Consider the following 7,772-nt stretch of genomic DNA (forward strand, 5'->3'; position numbering starts at 1 on the left):
ACCCAACTTGTTTAGGGTTGAACTGGTTCGGGTGCTGCCAGGCTGCGACGAGTTGTTACCTCCGATTCGACCCGTCGGGGCCGACGATGATGACGTGATGACCCTCAGCGCCTGCCTGAGCTGGCCCCTGCTTTGGCCGAAGAGCCAGATTCGTTTGGGGGCGGGGGACACCACCCCAAAGACAACATCGCCAGTCATGCCGGCGCCAAGTCGGCCCCATGGCAAGACCGTCGCAACGGTGCCGGACATCCCTATGCCACTGGATCCAAACATGCATATGGCACAGGATCAGAACGACGACGACGACGATACATTTGGCAACGTCGATTAGTACTTTGCCGAACATGGGTACGATGGCGACTTCATGGGGCCTCCTTCTCAAGAACCCAACCCAACAAAAGACGTGCGCGATCTAGCTGGTACCGCGGAGAAGCCAAGTTGCAACAGGCGTCGTCTGCCGTTCAGCTCTCAGGAGACGCCTCCAGCTGCCGACTTCACCGAGCCTCAAATAGGCGAGGTGCGAAATATTATCAGCCCAAATACACTCAAGAAGGCGGTCTATGAGCAGAACTCGGTCCCATTACAGGAGAAGAAGAAGGCATGCAAAAGAAAGACTAACAAGGGTGCGAGCCAGCCGGCACCGAGTACGATCCGTGCTCAGGACGGGCCACCTTCACCTGAGGATATCTCGAGGAGGGTGCATGTGGCGGGTAGGGCGATGCTACCGACAAATATGCTCAATGCTGCAACTGGTGCTATGCGGAGTCTGCATGACAGTGTTCTTTTTTTGGAGAAGCGGTGTCTCAGAGAGAAGGATGTGGCATACCCGGTTTTTGCGGCCAAGGTGCCAAAGGGCAAGGGCTTTGTGGATAACTCCATCGGGCGTATGATCGTCCTGTGGTTTGATGACATCCACGCTATGTTGAACCTTCATCCGCTGCACTACACCTTCGTTCGGCTATTTTCGCTGAGTATGGAGATGCGGATCATTCAAGACAAGACCCTGGACATCGTGATAGTCGACCCCTTCTACATGCGTGCCAAGATCTTGGGCAGCGCTGGGGACCAGCAAGTCGCGAGTTCTTACCTCGAAGGCGTCATTCTGGCAAACCAAGATAAGGATAACTTCCTCGTGCCTTACTTTCCCGAGTAAGTCCTCCCCTCAACCGGCCCGTAACATATGAATTCTTAGATTTCGATCGTTTTTCTTTTAACATTCCGTGTTTTCTGCAGTGACACACATTGCACGCTCATCCTCCTAAGCCCCAAATATTCCATGGCCACGTATTTCGACCCGGACCGTCAGTCGAACGTAGACTACACAAATGTCAAGAAGGTTCTTGATGATGTTCTCCCCGGCTACGCCAAATCTGGAGGCACCTTCACCAGGCCTATTCGTAAGTACGACAAGCACGTGTTCTCCCACAATACGACGTTCTGCTGCGTCAAGCAGCCGCCTGGAGGTCAGAAGGGTGCCTACTACGCCATCCATCACATGCGGGCGATCGTACGGGACCATCATCAACTTCTGCTACCGAGTAAACTCAAAGATAGGGCCGCGAGCGTGTCGGCAATCCAGGACGCGGACATCAGACAAGAATTCTTTCGCATCCAGTCGGAGTTTGCGGAAATCATCCATCAAGATGTCCTTCGTACCTCGGGGCAGTTCTACCTCAGAAATCAACCGTCCAACAGTGACATCGACACAATGCTACAAATGTAGGCTGATTACGCCCGTTCTTTCATGACTCCCACGATAGACGGCGGCTTCATCCACGCTCCGGTCCCTTGAGTCGAGTCGAAAGCAGTGATGCTGTGTCTAGTTCTGAAACATCGATTGGCTCATGTTGTAATTAAACTTTAATGAACTTGTAGTATGTCTTTTTGGTTTCGAGAGTCGTTCAACTTAGATGTAATCGATGCTATTAATGTCTTGCTTTTCTCTTCCGATTGTTCTGTTGCATACTTATATATTGCTTATGTATTGTCTGTTAATTGGTACTAACGTTTCGTTTGGCTAGTGCATAGCGATGTCGTCGTATGTCGTGTACAAGGGTAAGATTCCCGGAGTCTACGACGACTGGGAGGAGTGTCGGAGACAGGTTCACTGATTCAGTGGTAACAGTTACAAAGGGTACACCACTAGGGCCGAGGCCGAATCTAGGTACGCCCGCTATCTAGCGGGAGAGGGAAGGGAGCGTTGGAGGAACCGGATGAAGACGAGTTTCATCGTGATGATGCTCATCGTGATGACCGCAGCTCTCTTCTATGGGATGGTGGTTTATATGATCGATATCGACTTGTAATGTGAAGACAAACTCGCTACTCGCGGTCTCGAGACTTGTAATATAATGTTCTATCTTTGTTCGGTCTTTTCAATTCAGAGACTAATATGATGAATTGTATTCAGAGACTAATATGATGAATTGTATTCAGAGACTAATCTTCTATTGTATTCAATGAATCTGTTATTGATGTGTGTTGTCTATATTTTGTCCAATTATACATTTTGTAACCTGTGCAAAAAACAGAAAATAAAAAAATAAAAAAAACTAATATTCATACTAATGGCGCATCATTAAACAGTGCGCCATTAGTATGCCGAAGTTACTAATGGCGCATCTTGTTGTTGTGCGCCCCCTGGTATACATGGCCCCCTGGGAGGCATACTAATGGCGCACTGTTGTATATACTAATAGCGCATCCAGTGGTGCGCCATTAGTATACCAGATACTAATGGCGCACCAGTGGTGCGCCATTAGTAAAATATACTAATGGCGTGGCACTAATGGCGCACCACTAATGCGCCATTAATGGCCAAATTAGGTGCTCCATTAGTAGGCCTTTTCCTAGTAGTGATATATCTAAAATCGGTGTCGTCGCCGATCTATCCACATAACGTATCAGGACCCACAGCCGGTGCAGCCTACCTAAAGCGCACACCACATGCACACGTTTTAGAAGCCGTCATCATTGGACCATTGATTCATCTTCAGGAGAGAGATTCGCATCATCCTTGCCATTCCAGATATCCGTCGACGCCACCACGGCACCTAAAGGCGCCACCGCCCTGCGCTCGTCCGTCCCGACGCAAAGACTCTAGAAGATCTGTCGTGCGTAGCACCTGCTAAACAGGCATGACTCAGCGTAGTACCTATCGGTCAGGCATGACTTGAAAGCTCCACCGAAGCTCCGTGCAAAATGAAGCCGCTCCACCTCATGTCTCTGTCTTCCAGCACTGCTCGACAAACGATGCTCTCAAGAGAGAAACGGCACCAAAGTACCGCCATCGTCCGATCTGGAAGACCGGATCCTAGGGTTTCCCCCAAAGCAGCATGAGTGAGTCGACAACAGTTACCCGATGATGCCTTCATCAAGGTAACGGCGCAAAACGCCGTCATCGCCCGCCAATGGCTCGGTTTTCATCGGCAACTACGTCTCCCCGACTCGTAGCCGGGACTAGATGACGAATCTCGAGACCTGACCACCCAGCCACAGGCTGACCACCTCTGACAGAAGAGATGACCACCACCGCCGACTGCATCGATCAGAACATATCTGACCGGAGGTGCTGCCGACGCAACCACCAAGCCCTCCACGCCACCGCTACCGATCCAAAGGCAGATGGCGTGTCGCCGCCGTTGCCATCCGGACAGGGCTGGTCGCCGCGCCCGCAGCCCGCGCCGTCCCTGACGCCGCCGCGTCACAGCCATCACCGTTGCCGATTAGATCGGGCACGCCTCCACACGATTTGAGGCCCCGCCCAACCCCAGATCGGCGCGATAGAGGGTATGTCCTTCGCCACCGCCGTCGGCCCCCGAGCTTAGACCGGCGTCGTTAGACCTGGCCATGGGAAGCCCGGCCCGACGCTGCCCCTTGGCTTGGCTCGGGCCTAGATTTTGAGCCCGAAGGCCGTGCCGGGCCGGGCCCGGGCCCGTCGTTTTCACGTTTTTTTGAAGGTTGGGCCGGGCCGGCCCGAAGCCCGACGGGCTTTTACGTGTTTGGGCCGGGCTTGGCCCCAGAAAACAAGCCTCATGGCCGGGCCGGACCCGGGCCTGGGTTTTTTGCGTTGGGCTTGGTTGGCTAGGCCCGGCCCGAAGCCTGGCCCGGCCCGAGGTATGGCCAGGTATAGGCGTCGTCCCCCGACGGCGGCGGAGTGAGGGGAGGAGGGAGTGTGCGCTGAGTCGCCCGACACGGGGGCCTCAGGGCGGTGGTGGGTGTTTTTTCTTCCATGTTGTTTTACAGTTGTGTGCCTGGCGTTCTTTTTCTATGGCATTAATCCAGATATCGGGTGGACAACTGAAATCACGGTATCCGGCCATGGAGCGGCATGGCAAAAAGCGGTGCCACAACCCAACAGCCACCTGACATGAAAGAAACAACTCTCAGGGATGAGACGGACGCGAAGCCGATGGAGGAAGGATCCCAATACCCTGACGACCAGTGGGGTATTTGGATTATCATTCAACTCCCCCTGTTGGTGGCTACATCAAGTTTTCTCGTCATCATTCAAACATTATGTTTGTGTCTACCATGTATATTTACCAACGACATTGTCCATGTCCTACTTTGGAGCTAGTTCAAAGGGCACCTGAGCCCAATTGAAGCCGAGAAGCAAAGCAACCTACAAATAACATATTTTACGAATAATCCGCAAAGGAGAAAAAACATATGCAAATGAGAACTTAGGCGATCTATTTCAATGATGTTTGTGAGGAGTTGCCTGCAAAGTGATTATGTTCGACCGCACGTCCTACGGCAAATGAACTGATCCATCGGAACCGGCCTTGCCCGGGGAGAGGTGGGTATCACTACTCAATCCAGCACACGACAACAATCGAATGAACGTCGGATCTCGGCAGTCACCACACGAGCGAGCAACCAACCCTAGCGATAGTGGCCACTGTGGGAGGCGGTCGATCGGTCTGGCAAACAATCGAAGCAGTGGAGGCTAGACAAGGCCCAACTGTCAGTGCAGGCGACAAGTGAGCAGCAACAGCGGTGCAGCGGCATTGCTAGTGGCCGGTGTTGGTTGACGTGTTGCCGAGATGGTTGTCGATGCAAGGTTCGCCCCATCTTAATTTTTTTTACCCCCCGTCACTATTTTGGCCTTGGCGTTCTTATGTCTGGCTCACACGTCCTTGAGGTTTGAGTGCGTATGTGTTCGTCTAAACCTTACTCAAACCCTAGTTTTTTTGGTGAGTCTCCTCCTCTCCTTGTATGAAATGGCAGAGCTCCTGCCTGCCTCAGCAAGTTTCCCAGGAAAGGGAAAAGAGAAAAATTCATTGGAGGTCATCATACTCGTCGCGTTGGCCACATTAGTCCCTGTAGTTACAAATACCCGAAAATACGCCACTAAACTTGTCTCAGGGGTTCGCTTACGGTCCAATCTACGATTTCTTATACGTACGCGCTGATTTGGCAGCTGACTGGCTTGTCCACGCGTGTGTTGACTGCCAACTCATTAGCACCCGGTCTAAACGAATTAATACGAAGGAATGCGGGGATTGTTTTGCAAAATCTCCTCCTGCTGCTGCTCGCGCCCTCGGTCGTCTCCGCGTCGACGCCGAACTGGAGCTTCCGCGATGATGGCACGCCGCTCGTAAATATGCACTGCCAGCCGCCCCTCCGCTCATCAACACCACAAACACATCGGCGGGGAGGATCCAATGGAGTCGTCGTCGGTGGCGGTGGTGGCGGTGCCGTTCCCGATGCAGGGCCACCTGAACCAGCTGCTGCACCAGGGCCGGCCCTGAGGGGGGGCAGGGGGGGGCGCCCCGGGCCCCCAAAATCAAGGGACCCCTCCCTAGACGCGCAGGTAGCCCATGGGCCATTGCCCAGAGAGGTAGGGGAGGGGCGCAGCCTTCGATCACGCAGAAGCAACCTTCGTTCCTCAAAAAGAGGCAAGCATTCCTTTGATCGAGCAAACGCTGCCTTCCTCCGATCCTTAATTGCCCAGTTTGTTGATTCCTATCCCCCACCGAGTAGTACTAATTTTTTCTTCCCAAACTCTTCAAACGGCTTACTCAAAGCCGTGGCGATCTCTATTCCGAGTCCTGGTCTCCTGGATCGTTGGACGTGCACATCCTCGAGCTCCTGCCGCCGGAGTCAGACGCCGGTCCAATGGCTTTAGCCTCGAGCGCTGATGATCGATGCCGATCCGATCTATCCCAGGTGCTCCGTATTGCAGTTACATATTCCCCACACAAGTATATTGCTAATTAAGTAATTTACTTCAGCATATACATTACATACTTTGCATTGTTCATTCATCACATCTTTTTATAAAAGAGAGCGTCCTCTTCGTTTTTATATTTAACTAAAATCACAATGTTCTTACAGTACCTTCACCGCTTCACCACATGTATCTTTCGAAGTATACATGTTCATTATATTAGGGCATGTACAATGTGAGAGCTAGTAGCGAGCGCCAATGTGGAGTTCCTTTCGGTTATACCTCGTTTCCGTTTGATCACTAGCGCCAATGTGGATTTCCTTTTGGTTATGCCTCTTTTCCGTTTGATCACTAGCGCCAATGTGGATTTCCTTTCGGTTATGCCTCGTTTCCGTTTGATCCAAGAGTTTCCCTTTGCGTTGATGTATGAAGTGTTGCAGGGCGTCCCAAAGAGATTCGCTCCCACACACACATATTTGACGAGAGGCTAGCGCTATGCTGGACGCTAAAAACGTCCTAGAAAATCTTTTAGCTTCAACTAACTCAAAAGATTTTAGTTGTTGGATGGAGTAGACGCTAGCATAGTTGCTCATCCATTTTTTCACTCGTATCGCCTCTAAATTGATTTTATCGGTCAAGCAACATACTGTAACGACAGATCATGCTCGCGCAATGTGGTAGATCGCGTTGCGCGACAGGGCATACAAGCGAATGTTAGCGCTTTAGAATTTTTGTATTTATTATTATTGCTATAATGTTTATATTAAGGGCCCCAAATTTTATTTCGCCCCGGGCCCCCAAAATCTCAGGACCTGCCCTGGCTGCACCTGTCGCTGCAGCTCGCGTCCGAGTCTCACGGGCTGGACCTGCACTACGCGGCGCCCGCGGCGCACGTCCACTAGGCGCGCGCGCGCGTGCACGGCTGGGACGCGGAGGCGCTCCGCTACGTCCACTTCCACGAGCTCGAGATCCCCGCGTTCGCCGCCCCGCCCCCCGACCCGGACGCCGCCTCGCCCTTCCCCACCCACATCATGCCCATGTTCGAGGCCTACGTCGCCGGCGTGGCCGCCCCGCTCGCCGCGCTCCTCCGGGAGCTCTCCGCATCCCGCCGCCGCGTGGTCGTCCTGCACGACGTCCTCAACGCCTTCGCCGCCGTCGAGGCGGAGCGGCTGCCCAACGGGCAGTCCTCCGGGCTCTACTGCGGCGCCGTGTTGTACATGGTCGGCATGGTGGACGCCGGGCACCGCCTCCTGCGGGACAGGGGCCTCGAGTACGCCCCCATGGACAGGTTCGTGTCCAGGGAGTTCATGGAGTGCGCCAAGAGACAGTACATCATGGCGCAGTCGGTCTCGCGCGACGGTGGCATGATCGCCAACACGTGCAGCGCGCTCGAGGGCGAGTTCGTCGACGCCTTCGCCCAGACCCTCGCCGCCGTCCGCCAGAGGATCTTCGCTGTCTGGCCGTTGAATCCTCTGCTGGAGCTGGAGCTGGACCAGATCGACGCGAAGCAGGGGCGGCACGAGTGCCTGGACTGGCTCGACAAGGAGCCGGCGGCGTCGGCGCTCTACGTGTCGTTCGGCTCGGAGTGAGGTCCTCA

The sequence above is a fragment of the Triticum aestivum genome, chromosome 1B, assembly GCF_018294505.1.
Source record: "Triticum aestivum cultivar Chinese Spring chromosome 1B, IWGSC CS RefSeq v2.1, whole genome shotgun sequence".
NCBI lineage: Eukaryota > Viridiplantae > Streptophyta > Magnoliopsida > Poales > Poaceae > Triticum > Triticum aestivum.